The sequence below is a fragment of the Xenia sp. Carnegie-2017 genome, unplaced genomic scaffold (genome assembly GCF_021976095.1).
Source record: "Xenia sp. Carnegie-2017 unplaced genomic scaffold, XeniaSp_v1 HiC_scaffold_16, whole genome shotgun sequence".
NCBI classification, from domain to species: Eukaryota; Metazoa; Cnidaria; class Anthozoa; order Malacalcyonacea; family Xeniidae; genus Xenia; species Xenia sp. Carnegie-2017.
In genome coordinates this window covers 6206435-6230573 of record NW_025813469.1, presented here as the reverse complement: position 1 = coordinate 6230573, position 24139 = coordinate 6206435, and the positions used below count along the sequence as shown (strand labels likewise).

General features: G+C 31.6%; 1 long non-coding RNA gene across 1 annotated transcript; it reads right to left on the bottom strand.

The window, feature by feature from the left end:
• Nucleotides 1-10847: 10847 nt before the first annotated feature.
• LOC124437707 lies at nucleotides 10848-11319 on the bottom strand. Its single transcript, XR_006945814.1, has 2 exons — nucleotides 10982-11319; nucleotides 10848-10892 (listed from the first exon to the last, which is right to left on the bottom strand). It is a non-coding gene; the product is annotated as an uncharacterized LOC124437707 (long non-coding RNA).
• Between the last annotated feature and the right edge of the window lie 12820 nt (nucleotides 11320-24139).

Genomic DNA, 24139 nt, shown 5'->3' with positions numbered 1-24139 from the left:
ATTCTATGAAGCACGAAACTCGACTGCGACATGGCAAAAGAAAGCGGAATTGTCGCAGAAATTTTATCTTTCAAACATTTCGAGTAGGAACTCAATTCACGTTTGGCAAGATTTTCACTAGATTCTAGACAGGTTTGTCTGTCTATTTTTACGAGGGAGAGAGATTGGGCACTATTAGAAAGCAGAAGAAGAGAGGGTGGCGGAGCTTAGCAACTAGAGGGAGAGGAACTGGACACGGGGCCTTTCAAAATGCAATAAATTTCTATTGTTGTTCAGATGATGAAAACATTTACAGTTTCAAACTTTTAAAAAATCAAATAAAAAAAATGTGGAAAATGTGTTCAAATGCATAAATTATAGTGTTTTGATGAAAATTTTGAAATACGATAAATTTCATTTTCAAGGGGGGTGGAATTACTATTTTGTAAAAGTTTATTTTGTTTGGAAAATGTGTTCAAATGCATGAATTATAGTGTTTTGATGAAAATTTTAAATATGATAAAATTCATTTCAGGTGGTAATATTTATTTTGTAATAGTTATTTTTGATGTGTCTTAAAATAAATTCTATAAAAGTTCAAAATGTTTTAATAACAATAAATCATGAATTGTGCACAATTTTACGAAAAATGTAAGACTAGGATTTTTTTTTGAAATTGCTCGGTATTTTCGTCAAAGTTGTTTTTGGTTTGGAAAATCTGTTCAAATGCATAAATTATAGTGTTTTGATGAAAATTTTGAAATATGATAAATTTCATTATCAGGGGGGGTGGAATTCCCATCTTCGTAAAAGTTTTTTTTTGGTGGAAAATCTGTTCAAATGTATGAATTATAGTCTTTTGATGAAAATTTTGAAATATTAAAAAATTCGTTTTCAGGTGGGTGGAATTACTATTCTTGTAAAAGGGCTTTTTGATGTGGAAATGTCTTCAAATTCATGAATTGTAGTCTTTTGATAAAAATTATAAAATACAATAAATTTCATTTTCAAGGGGGGTGGAATTCGTATTTTTGTAAAAGTTTTTCTGTAGTGGAAAATCTGTTCAAATGTATGTATTATGGTCTTTTAATGAAAATATGAAATTATGAAAATTTCATTTTTCGGAGGAGAGGTGGACTCGATTTTTATGTAAAAGTTCTTTTTGATGTGGAAAATGAGTTCAAATACATCAATAATAGTCTTTTGATGAAAATTTTAAAATATGATAAAATTCTTTTTCAGGGGTGGAATTCTTATTTTGTAACAGTTCTTTTTGTTGTGGAAAATCTGTTTAAATGCATAAATTATAGTGTTTTCATGAAAATTTTGAAACATGATAAAATTTATTTTCAGGGGGGTGGAATTCCTATTTTTGTAAAAATTCTTTTTGGCTTGGAAAATGTGTTCAAATGCATCAATTATTGTCTTTGAATGAAAATTTTGAAATATGATGAAATTCGTTTTCAGGGAGGTGGAATTCCTATTTTTGTAAAAGTATTTTTTGCTTTGGAAAATGTGTTCAAATGCATAAATTATAGGTTTTTTATGAGAATTTTGAAATATGATACATTTTATTTTCAGGGGGGGGGGTGGAATTCCCATTTTTGTAAAAGTTCTTTTTCTTGTGGAAAATGTGTTAAAATGCATGAATTATACTGTTTTCATGAAAATTTTCAAATATGATAAAATTCATTTTCAGCGGGGGGGAATTATAATTTATGTAATTGTTCTTTTGATGTGTCTTAAAAAATATCTATAAAATTTCAAAATATTTTAATAACAATAAATTATGAATTGTGCAAAATTTTACGAAAAATGTAAGACTAGAATCTTTTCTGAAATTGCTCGGTTTTAATAAATTTACAATAAAAAGGATAAAAAATTTAAAAAGTAGCATTTTATTATAAAAATTTAATTGTTTTTAAAATAAGTGATATTATTACAAAATAATCTAATAACGTTAAAATAATGATTTTTTAACAACTTTAACAAAAAAATTGGATTACATTTTTTATTTAGAATTAATTGTCTTAATAAAATTGAAGACAAAAACTTAAAAAATTTGGGGTTTTATTACAAAACATATTATCTTAAAAAATGCCTAAAAAAGTTCAAAATATTCTAATAACATTAAAATCCTGAATTGTGCACAATTTTACGAAAAATGTAAGACAAAACTTTTTTTGAAATTCCTCGGTTTTAATAAATTTACAATAAAAGGGATGAAAAAGTTTAAAAACTGGCATTTTATAATAAAAAGTCTGTTCTGTTAAAAATACCTATATTATTACAAACTAATTTAATAACGTTAAGACAATGATTTTTGAACAAATTTAACAAAAAAATTGGATAAACATTTTTTAATTTAGAGTGAATCGCCTTAATAAAATTAGAAAAGTAAATAAAAAAATTGCGGCTTTTATGAAAAAAAAACTTAGTTTCTTCAAAAATACATATAAAAGTTCATAATATTCTAATAAAATTAAAATCATTAATTGTGCACAATTTTACGAAAAATGTAAGACTAGAAATCGTTTCTTTGAAATTGTTTAGTTTTAATAAAATTTCAATAAAAAGGTTGAAAAATTTTTAAAAGTAGCATTTTATTATAAAAACTCGGTTCTTTTTAAGATAAGTTATACTATTGCAGAATAATCTAATAACGTTAAAATAATGATTCTTTTAACAACTTTAACGAAGAAATTGGATTAATATTTTTTATTTAGAATTAATTGCCTTAATAAAATATAAAAGACAAAACATAAAAAAATTTAGACTAACTTTTCATGATTTTATTGTTATTAGAATATTATGAACTTTTATAGGTATTTTTTAAGACACTAATTTTTTTTAAAAAAAGCCACAATTTTTTAAGTTTATGTCTTCATATTTATTAAGGCAACCAAATTTAAATAAAAAATGTTAATCAATTTTGTTAAAGTTGTTCAAAAATCATTATTTTAAGGTTATTAGATTATTTTGTAATAATATCATTTATTTTAAAAACAACAGAGGTTTTATAATAAAATGCTAGTTTTAAAACTTTTTCAACCTTTTTATTGTAAATTTATTAAACCAAGCAATTTCCAAGAGAATTCTACTCTTACTTTTTTCGGAGATTAGACCAATAACCAGAACAAGCCGACAATTTCAAATAATACAAAATAAAACAAATACCGAAGAGGGACATCTCGTTTTCTTGAAATTCAAGATATTACAAGAGTTTGAAACAAACGATAGTGTAGTATTTTGTCTTTATTCAGACTTATGGTTTACAATGCAGGCTGCGAAACGTATATATATTTACAAGTGGAAATGACAGTTATGTAATTAGAGAGCTATAAGACTAAACAATGAGGCCATATACTTACATTAAAATAGAGATAGTTTCTTACAAGCTTTAAGACCACTATTAAGTTGTGGCATATTGCATTTTATCAAAAGTGCTTCTAAGATGAGAAGTTGATTAGGATTATTATTTTTACTACGATATAAGATTTTGGTGTTACTTAGAAACAAATTGCAAGGATTAAATGGCACGCGTGTGATATCGGGGTCGGAATCAACGTCAGGAAGTGAAAAAAGGCGTGAGATGTAGTTGGCGTCTGGACAAATGAGTAAATGTTGTGAGATAGCACTAGAATTATTGTAATTAGTGGCATGTAGGGTTAGTCTTGTGTGTAGGTTTCGTTCAGTTTTGCCTATGTATGTATGAAATTTTACAAAAATCGGGATTCCACCCTGTTGCGTCTCTTGACATGATGGAGGATAATAAAAGCGATTCAATATAACAACAGTTTAATATACGCCATGTTACAGAGTAGTGGTAGAAGAGAAGCACATGGAATAATTAATTAGTATTTACATGATAGTTCAGGAAGTTTGAGATCAGGAAGTTTGATATTAGTATTTACATGGATAGTTCAGGAAGTTTGAGACTCCAACACACCCCCCTGAAAATGAGTTTTATTATATTTCCATATTTTCATTAAAAGACTGTAATTCATGCACTTGATTACACTTTGCACATCGAAAAGAACTTTTGCAAAAAACAGGAGTCCACCCCCGCTGAAAATGAATTTTTTCAAAGTTTCATAACATCATCAAAAGACTATAATCATTTGAACACATACCACTTGAACATTACTGTGTTCACGACATTTGAACACATACATTTGAACATTACTATTACAAAAGTATATAGTCATTTCAATACATACATTTTAACACATTTTCTACAACAAAAAGTACTTTTACAAAAATAGGGATTACACCCCCCTGAAAGTGAATTTTATCATATTTCCATATTTTCATCAAAAGACTATAATTTACGTATTTGAACACATTTTCCACAACAAAAAGAACTTTTACAAAAAAATATAGGCCACACCCCCTGAATATGAATTTTATTATATTTTCATATCTTCACCAAAAGACTATTATGATTAATGCATTCGACCACATTTTCCACAACAAAAAGGGCATTTACAAATAAATCGAGTCCACCCCCCTGATAATGAATTTCACGATATTTTTGTATTTTCATCAAAAGACTATAATTTATGCATTTGAACACATTTTCCACATCAAAAAGAACTTTTACAAAAAAATCGAGTCACCCATCATGAAAATAAATTTTATCAAAGTTTCATAATATCAACAAAAGACTATAATTCGTGCATTTGAACACATTTTACACATGAAAAAGAATTTTTGCAAAAAATTATAGGCCACCCCCCCTGAGAATGAATTTTATCATATTATCATATTTTCACCAAAAGACTATAATTAATGCATTTTAACACATTTTCCACATCAAAAAGATTTTTTACAAACAAATCGAGTGTACCCCCTCATGAAAATGAATTTTGTCAAAGTTTCATACTATCATCAAAACACTATAATTCATGCATTTGAACACATTTCCCACATCAAGAAGAACTTTTACAAAAATAGGGATTCCACCCCCCTGAAAATGAATTTTGTCATATTTCCATATTTTAATCAAAAGACTATAATTAATGCATTTGAACACATTTCCCACATCAAAAAGAACTTTTACAGAAAAATCGAGTCCACCCCCTCATGAAAATGAATTTTATCAAAGTTTCATAATATCATCAAAAGATTATAATTAATGCATTTGAACAAATTTTCCACATCAAAAAGAACTTTATAAAAAAATCGTGTCCATACAACCTGGAAATGAAATTTTCGTACTTTCATATTTTCATCAAAAGACTACAATTCATATATTTGAAGATATTTTCCTTATCAAAAAGAACTTTTACAAAAATAAATAAGCCACTCCCCCCGATTACGAATTTTATTATATTTTCATATTTTCACCAACAGACAATAATTCATGCATTTTAACATATTTTACATATTAAAAAGATTTTTTACAAAAAAATCGATTCCACCCCCTGAAATTGAGTTTTATCATAGTTTCATATTTTCATCAAAAGACTATAATTGATTATTTGAACACATTTTCCACATCAAAAAGAACTGTTTCAAAAAAATATAGGCCACACCCCGTGAGAATGAATTTTATTACATGTTCATATTGTCACCAAAAGACTATTATTCGTGCATTTTCACACATTTTCCACATCAAAAAGATTTTTAACAAAAAATTCGAGTTCACCCACTGAAAATGAATTTTTTCATATTTTCACATTTTCATCAAAAGACTATAATTCATGCATTTGAACACATTTTCCTTAACAAAAGAACTTTTACAAAAAAATCGAGACCACCCCCTGAAAATGAGTTATACCATAGTTTCATATTTTCATCAAAAGACTATAATTCATGCATTTTAACACATTTTACATATCAAAAGAATTTTTACAAAAAATTATAGGCCACCCCCTGAGAATGAATTTTATCATATTTTCATATTTTCACCAAAAGACTATTATTCATGCATTTTAACACATTTTCCACATCAAAACGAACTTTTAAAAAAAAATCGTGTCCACCCCACCTGGATATGAAATTTTCATATTTTCATATTTTCATCAAAAGACTACAACTCATGCATTTGAACACATTTTCCACATCAAAAGAACTGTTACAAAAAAATATAGGCCACACCCCGTGAGAATGAATTTTATTTTATGTTCATATTTTCGCCAAAAGACTATTATTCGTGCATTTTAACACATTTTCCACATCAAAAAGATTTTTAACAAAAAAATCGAGTCCACCCCCCTGAAAATGAATTTGTTCATATTTTCACATTTTCATCAAAAGACTATAATTAATGCATTTGAACACATTTTCCTTAACAAAAAAACTTTTACAAAAAAATGGAGACCACCCCCTGAAAATGAGTTTTACCATAGTTTCATATTTTCATCAAAAGACTATAATTCATGCATTTTAACACATTTTACATATCAAAAAGATTTTTTAAAAAAATCGAGTCCACCCCCCCGAAAATGAATTTTATCATATTTTCACATTTTCATCAAAAGACTAAAATTCATGCATTTAAACACATTCTCCACATCAAAAAGAACTTTTACATAAAAATCGAGTCCACCCCTCCTGCGAAAAATGAAATTTTCATAATTTCATGTTTTCATTCAAAGACTACAATTCATGCATTTGAAGACATCTTCCTTATCAAAAAGAACTTTTACAAAAATTGGGATTCCACCCCTAAAAATGAATTTTATCATAGTTCCATAGTTTCATCAAAAGGCCATAACTCATGCATTTGAACATATTTTCCATTGAAAACCATTGAACACCATTGAAAAAGAAATTAACAACAGAATGAAATACATGGCTGCTTTGCCGACAAAGGTAGCACAAATCTGGACTTTACAGTTATTGCTTGGTTTCATTTCACCATACAATGCTTCTCTCCATTGCAGTCGCTCTCATTGTCCAAGAAATGATTTCGCTCAGCTGAGCTGGACAAACTTCACGATGTGAATAATAAAGAATGCGATCTGCTTGCTCAATGATGGCTTTCGGAGGAATGCGCGCAAGCAGTGATGACTTTTTACAACACGCATATCAAAAATATAGTTGAAACATTAAGTTGATTCCTGTTTATGAAATGTTCGATGTATTTTCTTTCTGTGTACTTTATTCAGTTTGATAAGAACCATTTACACCAAAGTGTTAAGCGTACAAAAGAACCTGCCCAAACATCTACTTGATGTCACGTGACAATATGTTAATTAATGACACTTATTTTTAAACAACTGCATCATTTTTCAACAAATGCGCAAGAAAATAAGGTTATTGCGACTAAGAAGTCCGTTACGAGAGCAGTAAACACTGAAGTCTCAATGAATTCGACAATACAGAACGAGTGTTCGAAATTTTCCAGCAAAATTGTTTTTGCTATGTTTTGGACCTTGATTCAAAACGCAATTTTTTCATCCAAAGTAAAAATTTAAAAATCGTGGTTATATGAACGAATATGTTTTGTTATTCAACTCAAGTTCCGAATGATTTACCCCAACAACGCTGCAAATTCCGATGCGTAAAGGTTACAAACGGATCATTTGGGCTAATATTGACGCTGCGTAACGGTTAGAAACGGATCATTGGGACACAGTATCCTATTTGTACAATAAATATTGGCACGTCCCATAAATCTGATCGCAAGTATACCTGGATGGTAAGTCATTCCTGTAAGCTCGTCCACCATGTTAAGATGCCATCAAAAATATCATCGTTGCTGGTTTACTTTTGAAACAAATCGCATTACTCGTGATTTTCAAACTCAATAATTGAGGTAAAGTTAGAGAGCAGCATCCAACTGGAGGATGACCCCACTCCACAAACTTCGTTTGAAAAGTTAGCTTTAAAAAAACACAACGAATATGTCAACTGAAATAAAAATTACGTAATGTTGTACTGAGGAGTCACAAGGGGTGAACAAAGTACTCAATTATATTAAGGGTGTGGGTAAAGAGGGAAGTATGGGGGTAAAGGAAACTGAACCCGTCGAGGTTTAATATCGCGACGTTACCACATAAACTTCTTTCACTTTGGGGATTTTCGTATGAATGCATTATTGACGTGTTTATTGCATTCATTGGCGAAGTAAATTGACCAATCAAAAACGACTCAATAAATCTTCCACATGTAATATTCAAGAAGTTCGGCTGTTTTGAAAATTATATCAATTCCTTTCTTTTTTCCACACAAAAATCTCAAAAATGACTTAAATGTTAGTGACGTGACGGTATGCGCAAAAAACTCTTTTGAGACAATCACTATTTTCTATATTAAATATAACTCTGATATTAAACAGTTGAAAACACAGATGAAGTCAGACCAGCTAGGATGGATGAGTAATTTTATAAACTCAATACTATTACTTTTTCTGAAGCAAAGACTATATCACACAATGTGAGAAGGGAAAGACCAAATCCAGCTGTTGGACCGTTTACCGCAGCGATCAAAGGTTTAGGACACGTGACAAGAAGTCGTAGGTCGTATTTATTGCAGGTCTACACCACAAACTGAATAATCTGCACCTCTAGGCAATTAAAGGCATAAATGTACCATTCAATAAACAAGCCAAAAATCAGTACCATCATTAAAAACAATTGATATTTTCACAAGAACAATAAAGATAAAGCAAGAGGCATATCATCATTTATCACAAAACCTTTTCTATTGATGATGTCGGCTATAACCAAACTTTTTATATCTTCTTTTGTAGCTACTTCATTCCTTTATATACGCAACTTCAAGCAAAGGGAAAGGGACCACTTCAATACCCCAGTTATATCATCACATAAAGAATGTTTAGTGCAGAGTTGATCTTCTGGGAGTATCAGTTGACCACCTTCATGTGGGCTCATATAATAATGGGGCCCATCATCATTATATGAACAAACAACTGACATCCACAAAGAATCCAAACTACAAATAAACATTCTTGGCCATGAATCACCATGACACATGAGCAATGAAAACTGGTAAGACTAATTGAAGTGAATGACAGAGGTGGTAAAGGGACTTTCCCAACTCCATCAATGTGGGATCTAGAATATGAGAAAATATGAAATAATGACATGCAAAGTTTACAATGCATCAGCAAATTTAATTTTTCATGAAATCTCATGCATCTCTTTCATATTATATTACATTGACTCCAAAAGACTACAGTTCCTGCACTTAACACCCTAAGATTAGAGTTCATGAACATAACTCCTGACTGTTATAGTCTATGCCCCTAAATCACAAATATTATAATGATCCACCTAACTCACTAACACTATACTTCCTGCACTTAATTTATAAACACTATAATTCATATAATTAGCTGGCAAACATTATATTTCATGCACCTCAAACTCAAAAACTATAGTTGATGCACATAACTCCAAAGATTTCATTTCACACACCTAAGTACCAATAATTAAATACAATAGATTTTTATGAGATGAATTTTATCATAATATCATTTCAGACGTAATCCTGACCCTAGCAAGCGTTAAAATCAAGCTGTTGGTGATTATATCTGCTAAATATGATTGAAGGAAAACATCGAGCCAAGAATCATTTAAAGATATAGAAACATAATTTAAACTTACTACATCGCTTTCAATTTCATTGATAATGGCTTCTTCACCAAACTTCAACGAACGAATTTTGACATTGCCTGAATGTAAAAAGAGTAATGTTGCAAAGGAAGCAAAACAAGAAATGTCCGACGTCAATATATCTCACATTCCAAATTTACTTTACACGTTTTTCTGCCAAAGCTGCGAGTCGCTCTTTTTGTCTTCATCTTATCAAGCAAACATTAATTATAATTTTGAAAACAGCAATTCTTGGTTTTCATGTGTGTCTTAAGGGAATAACAAACAAAGAAAGGGCATTCACCATGTCGCCCAATAGCAAAAGGAATCCAATGATATTATTTTGTAAGGAGTCCATCAGCATGACGTATATGAAAACCACCAATACTTTCCATAAGCTAACAAATTCACAGTTTGAAAACGGATCGCTTTCTTCTATGCCAATTGCATGTTAAAAGTTCATTGCCAATGGCTGCTTCATCAAACTAAATATAAAAAGTGTTATGTTCAAAGCAAGCAAAATGAGACATGTGGGAAGTCATTATCTCACAGTCCAAATTTACTTTAATTTACATAGATATGATGCGAACTGTAGAGACAACGACACTTATCACTTTATTATAAAACACGTGTAATATAGACAAAAGAATCAGCCACCATGGGGTTGCTGCATAACTGCAACGTCAATTTAAATTTATTGCAAAACCAATCAAATTCTTTCATACTCATTACACTATTTTGAATTCATAAAAAAAATTTAAAATTTTCTATCCGTGCAATGCCTTAACAGCTTTCTCTAATCTTCCAAAATGACTTTTTATAAAGCATTGATATGTGGTTAATCTCTTTTACCACGAATTTTGTTGTAGATGGACAACTTTTCGCATAAGACAGAATATTTCACAATAAAAAAACCGTCTGTGAAAAACTATACTTTTAAAATTGTAGTTGTTCATTCCTATTTATGCAAGAGAAACCGCAAGTTATTAGTAGCCTTACAGATCTTCTTTCTCAATCAGTAAACCATAAATTTTCTTTTACTGCTCAACATTCTTTTTAAAAAAAAGGTATGCGAACAGCAAGCAGTTTTAGATTATGTTCGTAAGCCATGAAAACCGCATGAAATCTTTGTGACTATCTATAAACATCTTCACACGTTTCTCAAAATCACATTCAGTTTCAGTTCCAAAATTTGTATTTTTCTCGTTATTATAAAGCATCTTGTAAGTTGCGCTATTCATAACAGCTTAGCTTTCCGCTAATAAATAAGTGATAATGAGCAAAGTACATACAACATGTGGCTTTCAGCTTCGGAAACATTATTCTTCGTTTGTGGCGTTGACAAAACTACAACGAGAATTTCTTCTTTTAAAATACATATTATAACTCCATAAACCTATGTATTGAGGCTTAAATAATCGTAATGATTGTACTACCTTGAAGCAATTGAATGAAAATTGATGAGAGACTTGCAGCTTCTTGCGAGATGCAGGCCCCTTGCTGCAGAGTATTTGTCCTTTGTTGCATATTTCAAATGGTTTTGAATAAACGTAACTTTTAATGAACTGAACCAGCAGCTGGTGGAAATGTCGAAGAAAATCTTGATAAACCATTGAATAAATGGCTGGTCATGGTTAGAAGAGGTAGTCTGTTAAATGGGTATGACTGGCAATTGTTCGAGATAAACCATTGAATAAATGGCTGGTTATGGTTAGAAGAGGTGGTCTATTGTTGGAGCATGATTTTCTAGTAGTTAACAACAAACCTTTGGGGTCAAAGCATGGTATTTATCAGGCCTGTTCATTGTGATTGTCTTCAAACCACCATCAGGAGAGACAAGAATATTTTCAAACTCATTTGATGTATTAATGTCTTTGTTGGGTTGGCTGTTAATCTTGGGTTCTTGTCCTGAAGTTACATTTAAGAAATATTGAATAAATTTGCAATAACTAATTTGCAATAACTGTTTTGGACTAAACAGCCCAAAAGTGTAAGAGATTGAGTTCAAAGATGTTTCATCTCCTTAATGAATGACTAAGGTGTTTCACTTGCACGTCAAACCTTTTTAACAATATTTAACTTTAATAACTGTAGACATATAACAAACATACTCCTGTAATGTTAAAAACATTGTTAGTCAAAAAATCCGTTCTATAGTTCAATGTTGAGAAGGACATGTACACAACAGGGAAATGATGTTTATACAGAATACTTTGCAAGAAAGCTATGTGTTTATAATACACAGCAAAGTTAAAAATCCCCTAGTAAAGTCTCCACAAGTGCTATATACTGTTTTTGTGCATCTACCTAAAAGAAAAGTTCAATTTAAAGTATTCATTACATGCAATAGAAGTTTTTTCAAAAGGCCTTAGGTATTTGATAGAGAATCAATGGTAACATTTGCATTTTTTCCCTGTATCACCAATATTAAGAATGTTAAGTCCAAGATTTTACTCTCCTTTTACATTTGAGAAAAAAGAACTGTTCAACATGCTTCCAAACAAAAAATGAGCAGGAATATTCAGTTGATTAATCTATGATAAACCTTTCACCTTTTAACTCTGCTATACCGGTCACAAGCCCGGGACTTGTAGCGTATAAGGCTCTCTGCTTTTGAGTAGACTTGTCTGGATACAAGGAAGAGGAGTGGAAGGTTAATTTCTCAAATGTTGTTAGATAAGGTCGTTATTGTTTGTAGTTGTTGGTTATAGCACTGTGCTATCATTCTTTTTGTTTAATAACATTCCAACTATTTAACCTTGTGATTATACTTATACATATTGGCAAGCGGGATGCTCGTGACAATCTATGTTTAACATCGATATTAGATTCTTTTCCAGTGGAAAGCGGGAAGCTTTCACTGAAGGGCAATGATGTATTGTCTAACATCATAGAACATATTCTTTAGAATACATAGAAGGGAACTCGCGTCGGTAACCTTTGATGTAAGCGTGACGCGCAGTTTGTTTCGCGCATACCGGAAATGTGACGGCCGCCATTACTCTGGCCAGTAAAGTGTACAACATTTACTATGAAAATATATGGAGTGGAAGCCGTAAAGTGCGTTAAAATGTAGATTTTTTGAGCTGTTGGCTGTTTTTGGCGTCTTTTTGAAAGAAATTGAAATAAAGAGGCAAGTATTTTGTATATATCATGTAACAAATGCATTTATTTAATATATTTATAGCGAAATTCAGTCGTAAAGCTTGAACAGGTTCTGAGGTTCACAAGTCCTGAGGACTTAAATGAACTTGGATGTATTACATGTTAAATATATTATTGTGATATAAAAAGCTTTTGTTTTCAATTTAGTTTTATAAAGGACCAAAAATTATATGCACAAAGCCCTCAAAGGTGTGTGACTTTAATGTACTTTCTGTCTTTCTTTTTAGTTGTTGCGAATATGCGGTTCGCAAATTTTATGGCGTAATAAATGCGCATTCTTACAAAAAGTTTCTGCAAGAACTCCAATGGGAATTCCGTACAGCAATCAAATTCCTTTGGTATGGACTTGACAGTGTCTAATATACTTCGACCAACACCTTCGCTCTTTGTGTAGACAGAAAACGTCTTAATAAATGTGTCTTCAAGTTTAATGATGTATTCCAGATAAGGAGAAGATGGTGATTGTAGTCCTCCTAAATCAGATTTCTTTTCATCGAATGCTTTAAAGTGGCAGAAGAACTTTCTGCTATCATCCAGTTCTGTAGATGAAAGAGCATTGGTGCATTTCAGACAAGAGTGGAGTTTGAAACTCTTCATTAGAAGAAAACCAGACACATATGCAATGGCATTTTCCCTCATTATGTTAGTAACAACATTTGGCTTCTTGTAGTTAGTAGGACCAATTGCTAAAATTTGTGTTTGCGGAGGTGGAAAGACTTGAACTGTTTCTTCTGGCTGACTTTATTCTTTGCAACATTTTTGGAATACTCAACCAGCATAGAATCAAGGTCGTTGTCACAATTTCCAGATGAACAGGTTAAAAGGGAACTGAAGAAAAGCTTTCTAGATGCTTGCATAAAATGGGTTGGAGTAGGGTTATCACTTTTGCCTCCCTGGCGACGAATAGTACCAAAAACGGAAAATGTACAACTTTATAATCTCGAATCAAAAAGTTGCAGTAGAGACGCACACATGAGAAAGATCCACAGCAAACCCAATATACAATGCTTTGGGCGATTTGAGAATTGAATAACATTGGAAACTTATTTTGATAAAGACATTTCTGAGTGAAAAATATGTACAAAATAACAGCAATATAATAAATATCATATTTTCTTAATGGTTACAAGGCTAAAAACATGTCTTTGTCATTAAAGATTTACATGGTGTACAAAAATCTTTAACACAAAACAATTTAAATTTAGAATGTGTGCATTTCATGCAATAGAACATACAGAAAAAAATACAGCAATTCAGTACACATAGTTGCATTTAAAAATTTAACGATAACTTTATTCAGAGATGGATATAAGAGAGGGGTGTGCAGCCCTCCTAGCTTAAGCTAGACGGGGGTGCAGAAGAAATGCTAATTTCTCTATAAATATTGGTATACTAAACAATTAAGCTGAAGAAATTGTGATCAATGTTTAATAGAGCACCCTTACTAAAACCACCCAATCATAATAAAAACGTAATAGAATTTAACAAACAAAGTTTAACATGCTACTGCAACAACTAGCCACTAAAATCTAATCCAACATACTAAAACTACATAATACAAGACTCTTGCAACATAATCCTCACTTGAGAACTGAATGCCAAAATAACAACTAGAAAAAAATATCAGAAAATCAATCATAACTATTGGCAATAAATTTAATAGAGCACAAATCACAGCAAGGCAAAATTTATAAATAAGGCAAACAGAGTGTATACCTCACTAAAACTACATTTGGTATTAAAAATGCCCAACTATTAACATATTAACATTTCACTCATGCTTAAAATGATAAACAAACCCTCCATGGTTTGAAACTGAATGTTGGAAATTATTATCAGTTATAATTCACACATAAGAATCATGAATCATCATTGGATTACTTGGTTAGCTGGTTGATTAACTTGATTTATAGTTTAGCAAGTTGGCAAGTTGCAACCTGAAATATTACAGCGTTGGTACAAGTAAAACTATGACAAGTTTGTGTTTTAAATATTACATTTATAATAAACACCTCAAAAGTTTGAAATTTATAATTCAGAATGGACGAAAACGCAAGAGATTTTACTTCTGGACTTCTATTCACGTAACATACTGACAACTCAATAGCAGTAAAATAAACACCCTACATTGAATATGTAATTTTTACCAATAAAAAACCTTTACGGACCTGCCAGCAATTAAATAATGGTCTCTCACCTTATTTCTTTCACGTTTTGTCACAAAATTCCATGATTTTCCGAAACATTTTGCGTTTTAGGAGATTATTATCCCAAAATCGCACTTTTCCAATATTATTTTATAGTACGCCAGCGTCAAGTTACTGGCCAGAGTAATGGCGGACCTAACGCATGCGCACAGAAAATATGCCAAGCGTTTCACCTGCGAGTTGCCCTTCTATATGGTCGCCACTAGATCATGGTCAACTAACGTACGCGCCCACATATTATTCTTGATATGTCAGCGGAAAGTAACAATTGACGAATATTCATGTATTCCATATACGAATGATTTTTACCGCACTATATGTTGCGTTTGCGTATGGCAATGAGGCAAATTGGCAATAGAGAAGGCGATAAAAGATTACAATTCATTTTTGGTCTGATATACTTTCTTTGAAATGTCTGCCTTGCAGAAGTAATGGATTGATAGTACTTTACAATATAATAACCGCACTTCAAAAATTGCAGATTCATTTGACCTAAGGAGAACAATGTAATGTTATAAAGTAGAAATGGACTCTATTTGTATTATTGATATGATATTAAATATTTTCCTGTTATTTGTAGTACTAATAAAAATTATTATAGATACAACATACATGATAAACACACCCATCTAGATTCGTATCTTCAAATTTTTTTCCAAACTTCCTGCATAATAATATAAAGTTTGTAAGTTTAATGTGTTGGACTATTTGTCCATACTTGCTTGTAATTTTCTGATTTGAGTTAATTTACAGGTGTGGCAACTTTTTTAACTTTTTTAAAGTTATTGTCAGGAAATTTTGAAAATTTATTGTCTCCAGCAGTGCCATCCACACAGTGAACTACAGTCTAACTTAAGTGCTCATTAAATGAATGAATATGCTCAATTGATAGTTATCAAATGAGCATATTGATTTATCATGAAACATGGATAGTTGATCATAGTACAGGTGCAGCCAGATTGAATGTTGAGTTGTGGTATCAATTACAATAGCTAATTCATATGTTCCTGAAAATACTTTACAACAAGAAATGGTGACAATATATCTTAACATGTAACACTGGGTATTCTCTACATTCATCTCTGGCAAAAATTTTCACATTGAATCTCTGAGCACCAAAATAAATTCTATTATGGAAAAACAGATTGTTCAGAAAAAACTTTGAGCATATGATTCCTTCCATTGTCAAAGGATTTTTCGAACAGTTTAAAAGGCTCCCACCTGCTTTTTTTATGCTTGTGGCATAGACCCAGTGCTGTAGAACATAACTTGCCTTAGATGCAACTCTCTCGAATAGTGAAATGTAATTGTAAAAAGTCATTTCATAATGTCATAGTGTTTGCAAATAATATTACCACTCAACATGAATAAGTTTGTTTATCAATTTTGTAAACTAAAAATCGACTTTGTCAGGTTGGTGTGCTCTGTGCTCCTCAATGACCATCCCATAATTTCATGAAGAATGCTCGATTTCCATGCACCCACCTCCCTAACAGCATTGATTGCACCATTTCTTCATTTTATGGTCATATGAGAAGATACAATGGCATTTGGCTAAATGTTTTTCTAGCAACAAAAAATTGATATTTTCCTCCATTGTAAAATTGCAACATGCCATACGTATATTCTATGAGAATCTAAACATAAAAAGCGCGGGAAATCATCTTGGAATTGTTGCCAAATGCTAGTTCGAAAATGGAGTTTCCAATGAAGCAAAAAACAACAGCAGTTTAGACGAAGGTATTGTAATATGTAATTCTAAAGAAGAAATGCTGGAAGTATTCGGTGATTATAAAAAAGAACTCGCAGTGGGTGGTGCTGTCTCAACAGAAATAAGTTGATAGGTATAAATTATGTAATAATTTTAATGCAGAAAGCATACGCTTGTCCAGAGATATACTAATTTTGGTTATTGTGCATTGGTGAAGAAAGAAATTCACAAAATTTTATATAAATATTAAAGCATGATGTCATGTATGAACTGAATATTTAATGATGACATGTATGAACCAACTATTTAATGATGACATGAATGTTTACAAATACCTTCACGAACAGGTTGTTTCTATAAATGTCAAAGTGATTCTCCAAAAACATCAAAAAGGATCATCAGATTGTGGATGAAGATGCGAGTGCATCTGGTCAAATGCTTTGAAGAACAAAAAATCCAGATGTTTCCCCACATTGAGAATGCAATGCAAACCTGCCATTCAAAAAATTACATCCTGAGAATATAGTAATTGTAAGCATCAAACATAAAAATAATCATATATTGCTTCACTTTTGCTTGAAAACATCTACACTGTAATTGATTAAATTGGAGCCCCTTGACAAATCATGTTATGTTTATATCTGTAAATAGTATTAAACAAAATTAACATTTCTATTTGTGAATCATGGACATAGTATTTATTTTTACAACTAACTGGGAACATATAACTAATACTGTCTACAAAATGTAGAAGTAATAAATTTACCCAATAAATTTTGCACAGTTGTGTTGCGAGCCCGGAAGTTAATTTGGTAGTGGTATGTAAATTTTATATTATTATCATTAAACATTTCTTTAGAAATCTGTTGTTTTTACAGTTAGTGAACAAAGAAATAATTGTATAGCAGAGCTAAATAAACGGGCTGAGCACGCCACTGTTACGTTCATTGTATATTGTTCATTGCTTCTTCGAGTATCGTTATGATGATTTAAAATCGTTGAACATATGGCAATATATGTAAAATACAAAGAATACAAAACAATAGATGTGTAAAAAAGTAAACCTGTCCAAACCTGAAATCGAAAAAAGAATTCTTCTCGTCATTTAGCCGCATATCGGTTAAATACGCATATGAAACTTTGTTATTCTCAATGGTTATTCTATATTTTAGTGGTTTGTCACAGCTTATAGGTAATTACCAACGGTAATTACAGATACATGAATATTCGTCAACTGTTACTTACCGCTGACATATGTGGGCGCGTACGTTAGTTGACCATGATCTAGTGCCGACCCTTCTATATATTCTCTATTCTATGCTAACATTAACACCGGATTATGTTACTGATATTTAATATGGATTTCGAGCTTTGTCCATATGAACTGTTCAACATGCTTCCAAACAAAAAATGAGCAGGAATATTCAGTTGATTAATCTATGATAAACCTTTCACCTTTTAACTCTGCTATACCGGTCACAAGCCCGGGACTTGTAGCGTATAAGGCTCTCTGCTTTTGAGTAGACTTGTCTGGATACAAGGAAGAGGAGTGGAAGGTTAATTTCTCAAATGTTGTTAGATAAGGTCGTTATTGTTTGTAGTTGTTGGTTATAGCGCTATGCTATCATTCTTTTTGTATAATCTTATTAAATGAAAAACATTCTTTAATATAATGTTATATAAAATCAAAACACCGCACTGCATAAAAACATACACATAATGTTATATAATTAACTTCTTATATCCATGTAATTTTTCAAACAAAGGCCTATAAATAAAAAACTACATGGTAGAATTTTTTTAAACTTCGCCATATTGTAGATATTCTTATTGTCTATAACATATCCAAAATCTGGAGGTGGCACAAAAAAATAAAAGGAATAATATTCCTTGAGAATGTACTCTGGTATTAACTGTGAAGCTGGCACCACATTCGACAAACAGCTCTATAGCTAAAATACTACACGGTAGAATTTTTTTAAACTTGGCCATATTGTAGATATTCTTATTGTCTATAACATATCCAAAATCTGGAGGTGGCACAAAAAAATAAATGGTAGAAAATCATCGACATAGTTAGATGACACGAATGCGCGTAATATGATCTTATATAATTAAGTCGAGAATTTCAAGTCATTGCTAAACAAAGGCCTGTAAATAAAAAACTACACGGTAGAATTTTTTTAAACTTCGCCATATTGTAGATATTCTTATTGTCTATAACATATCCAAAATCTGGAGGTGGCACAAAAAATAAAAGGAATAATATTCCTTGAGAATGTACTCTGGTATTAACTGTGAAGCTGGCACCACATTCGACAAACAGCTTTATAGCTAAAATACTACACGGTAGAATTTTTTTAAACTTGTCCATATTGTAGACATTCTTATTGTCTATAACATATCCAAAATCTGGAGGTGGCACAAAAAAATAAATGATAGAAAATCATCGACATTGTTAGATGACACGAATGCGCGTAATATGGTCATATATAATTACGTTTAGAATTTCAAGTCATTGCTAAACTAAGGCCTGTAAATAAAAAACTACACGGTAGAATTTTTTTAAATTCAAGTATATTATAGAATTTTATATTGTCTAAGATATATCCAAAATTTAGAAAGTGCACAAAAATATAAATGATAGAAAAACATCGGCAAAGTTGGATGACTAAAATGCGCGTAATATAATCTTGAATAATTAAGTTGAGAATTTTAAAACAATTAAAAACATTAAAAAATTAAAAATTAAAAAAATTAAAAAATTAAAAATTATGCAGTGGCTTACGTCACTGCATAATTAATTTGGTACTAACAACCAAACAGAGTTTACTACTTTTAAACAATTTAGTAAAAAGTGAATTGTATTAATAACTTTTTGTTGACTCTCTAGATTTTGGATATATTTAAAAAAATCTTACCGTGTAGTTTTTTATTTATAAGGCTTTGTTTGTTAAAGAACCGGAATTCTTAACTTAATTATGCAAGATTATATTACGCGTATTCGTGTCACCTAAGTTTGTCGATGATTTTCTACAACTTATTTTTTTGTGCCATCTCCAGATTTTAGATATGTTATAGACAATACAAATATCTACATATGGCCAAGTTTATAAATTTTCTACCGTGTAGATTTTTATTTACAGGCCTTTGTTTAGCAATGACTTGAAATTCTCAACTTAATTATATAAGATCATATTATACGCATTCGTGCCTTCCGACTTTGACGATGATTTCTACAACTTATTTTTTCGTGCCACCTCCAGATTTTGGATATGTTATAGACAATACAAATATCTACAATATGGCCAAGTTTAAAAAAATTCTACAGTGTGGTTTTTTATTTACGGGCCTTTGTTTAGCAATGACTTGAAATTCTCAACTTAATTATATAAGATCATATTATACGCATTCGTGCCTTCCGACTTTGACGATGATTTCTACAACTTATTTTTTCGTGCCACCTCCAGATTTTGGATATGTTATAGACAATACAAATATCTACAATATGGCCAAGTTTAAAAAAATTCTACCGTGTGCCTTTTTATTTACGGGCTTTTGTTTAGCAATGACTTGAAATTCTCAACTTAATTATATAAGATCATATTATACGCATTCGTGTCATCCGACTTTGTCGATGATTTTCTACAACTTATTTTTTTGTGCCACCTCCAGATTTTGGATATGTTATAGACAATAAGAATATCTACAATATGGCCAAGTTTAAAAAAATTCCACCGTCTAGTTATATATTTATAGGCCTTTAGCCTAGGCCACACTACCGTCCATATCGACGAAAATTAGGACGAAAACTTCCGCAACGAAAATTTTGAAGGAAAACTCGACAAAAATTTCGTTTTCGTTCATATTAGAAGGGTTGAACTTTTGACCTTTTTCGTCAACGAAAACGCATACTATTGGCTAAAAATATTTTGATAATATCAGTATCAATATTCAAATGTGCCACCATCACTTTGACTACCAGCTTGACCAATATCTACCAAGTGAATTTGTAGTTTGCATCACAAACAGCTAAGAGAACTATGCTTTCCCTTTGCTTATAGTTGTGAAATTCTGATCCACTATGTTTCCCATCGATGCCTCCAATACAATTTGGAACATTCCACCTTTCAAAACTATAGTGTACACAAATTTTATACCCATGTCATATTTTATTGTATATAGCATAGTTTGATTGTAATTAGTTAGACTTTAGGAGGGCCACTGGTTTACCAAATTAACTAAATTAACATTCCACACGTCAAGCACTTACCCTTTGGCAATTTCTTTCCATTCTTCTGGTCCACTTGGTGCCTTCATATACCTTGGTTGAAGTTCACTCCATAATGCTTGACACACATCATAAATGATTGCTGAGACAGTAGATCTCCCTAACCTGTAGTGATAGGCAATGGATACGTGGCTTGCACCTTCTGCGAGATGATGCAGTGTGACTGCAAGCTTTAAATCAGGGCTAATAGACTTTCTAAGATGTGTGTCAACTTAGTGATGTGAGGTCTAATTAAATCCAAAATGTAGTCAAAATTTGTCGTCGTCATTCGCAAGTATTTTATGTGTCTATTTTCATTGTTCGGCTCTCGTAATTCTTTAATCAAGTTGTTAAATAGTCCAAGGCGATCACGTCGTTTATTAATTGGATGAATCCAGTATCGACGTTTGCTGTTGCTTGTTTTCAACTTTAAAAGCAGTAACTTTTTCTTAAGAAGTAATCTTTTTCTTTTAGAGATCGCCATTGTTTCTAATCCGTCAAAAATGCCGCTTGCTTATTGGCCAATAATGTTTTGGCTAAAATTTTTCGTCGTGTCTGGCATGCATTTCGTGCACGAATTTTCGTTTCGTTTTCGTCAATATAGACGATAGTGTGGCCCAGGCTTGTTTGAAAAATTACATGGATATAGGAAGTTAATTATATAAGATTTTATTACGAGCATTCGTGTCATCCGACTTTGTAGATGATTTTCTTCAACTTATATTTTTGTGCCATCTCCAGATTTTGGATATGTTTTAGACAATATAATTATCTATATTCTGGCCAAGTTTACAAAAATTCTACCGGGTAGTTTTTAAATTATAGGCTAATTAAGGGAAATGGAAAGTACACTGTGATATAAATCTTAGTGTTTTCTTCAATTTCTTGACTTTTATACATTTTTTGTGATGGTTAAGGACAGTAAAATAGTAATAAACAGTTAAGAATTGTTTTTACTGTTGTATTTGATAGAAAACGTGTTTTAAAGACGATTTTTCGATTTATCATTTTGAATGATAAATTTTAGTTGAATATGGTGATGAATGTTGTGATAAATGTTGTGTTGAATGTGGTGCTCAATGTGGTGCCAATTTCACGGTAGTTATTATGTTCACAGTTCACACTGATGAATTTTCATTATGGATACAATTGGTTATTTTTTAGTTTAAAAGCTATCCTCATGAAATTTAGAAATAGTGGCAATGGATGCAGCAGGTAATTTAGCATCTTCTAATTTGCTGTGGAAGGAGGCTTTGCTTAACTGTGCAGATAATAGGTGGTGCGGTTTCATTTGTTTATTGGCTTTAGCTTCTGTAACATCCAGAACTATATATTCTTACTATCCTGATTTTGATTTCTGCTCAGAAAAATTCCAGCTTTTGTTTAATCAAAGGATTGATCCCAGATCTCTGAAATCAGAACTCACAAATTTTGCTCATATAAGAATTTTATTTTGTTATGAAGGTTTACTTGATTCCTTTTCATCATTTCAGCACAATCATTATCAAAAGGGCTTAAGAGAAAATGCACTTTTCTTTCTTCTAAACCAAAGAAAAGTACAACTCTGTCCAAACTGTCATTTTTAACTTCTTGTTCTAAAACTCTTTATCCTCAAGGCTAATCAAGTGCAACCAAATTTGACGGGTCCATTAAAACACCAACATCATCCCTGTCATCATGAAAAAGTGATGCTATGGATAAATTTTACTCTTCTTTTTCTAGCCGTGCCCCTCTGGCATCTAATTCCACCTGTGATAATGAATTTGATGTTGCTTCTTTTAGGGAAAGAGTAAAAGGCATGAACAATTCTGAAATTGAGAAGCTTATTAAAAATGTTTTTATTCCAGATATTCATTATGAATTCCTTAAATCTGCTAATGGTAGATGGTTTCAGTTTGACTGGTTGCAAGATTATTCCTGGTTGTGTTACTCACCCAAATTAGATGGTGCATTTTGTCTTCCTTGTGTTTTGTTTCGACACAGATTTCTAAATAAGCTTGGTAAGATCAAAAAGCTTTTTATTGAACCACTTAGATATTGGCCTGATGCTAAGGCAGCTTTCAAACCCCATGAAAAAGCTGTATCAGGGCTGCATTATGACTCGGATGCTTTGTATAAGGATTTTCTTTACCGATCTTCAGGTAAAATGAAACCAATTGATATGTTGTCAGATTCTAATTTAAAAAATAAGATTTTAGTTAATCGTCGTAAACTGGCTTCTGTAGTTGACACGGTCATTCTTTCTGATCAATTAAATCTGCCTCTACGCGGTCATCAGGATGATTCCAAATATCACCCTCATTGCTATAGCCATTAATTTAAGCATTTCTTCATCTTGCTCTGTTCAGTCTGTTAGAAATCTCTTGGAAAGATTAAAAGAAGTCGTAAATTTTTTCAATTCTTCTGATACAAGGCTGCTTCTACTAGAATCCAATATCATCAAATATTGCCCATACTCTTTAAAAAAAAAGGTTGAAAAGTGCTTGCAAAACTAGGTGGGTGGAACGCATTCAAAGTCGTGACAAGTTTGAGGAGCTATTTTTGCCCATCGTTTTCACACTTAGGGAGATGTACTACAATCTTGAACGCAAAAGCAATGTAGAGACATCCAGCAAAGCAGGCCATCTCTTTCACTTTCTAGCTAGTTTTGAGTTCATTGTTTGCCTCGTGATAACAAGATGCTTCTTCGACCTTACTCTTCCTGTTACCCAATGACATCGATAACTATCATACTAGATGGTATAAAATTGCTTTAGACTTAGCAGCGAAGGTCAATGTTGAAGAAGGTAAGCCTCGTACTTGTCATCGACAGATAAATCGCAGCAACATCCCTGCTGACCGCACTTCAGATTACTATAAGAGATCTATCACGATTCCTGTAGTCGATCATTTAAATTTGGAGTTAGCCAGAAGATTTGAAGAATCTTCTACTAATGTTTACTATGGTTTATATCTAATTCCATCCAAATTAATTTCTTTTCTCTCTCATTCCACGTCTGGATGCGCACGTTGGCAGGATAAGTTCACTTTATTTGCTACCATGTTTACTGATGATCTTCCAAATCCTATTCCTTTGGATGATGAGCTTGAATTGTGGGAAACATATTGGAAATCTAAGGAGCAAGATAGTCTTCCTGATAATATTAGTTCAACCCTAAAAGACATTAACTTTCATGGGTTTGAGTATATCAAAGTTTTGTTGAGAATTTTAAGAATCATTCCCGTAACCTCTTGTGAGTGT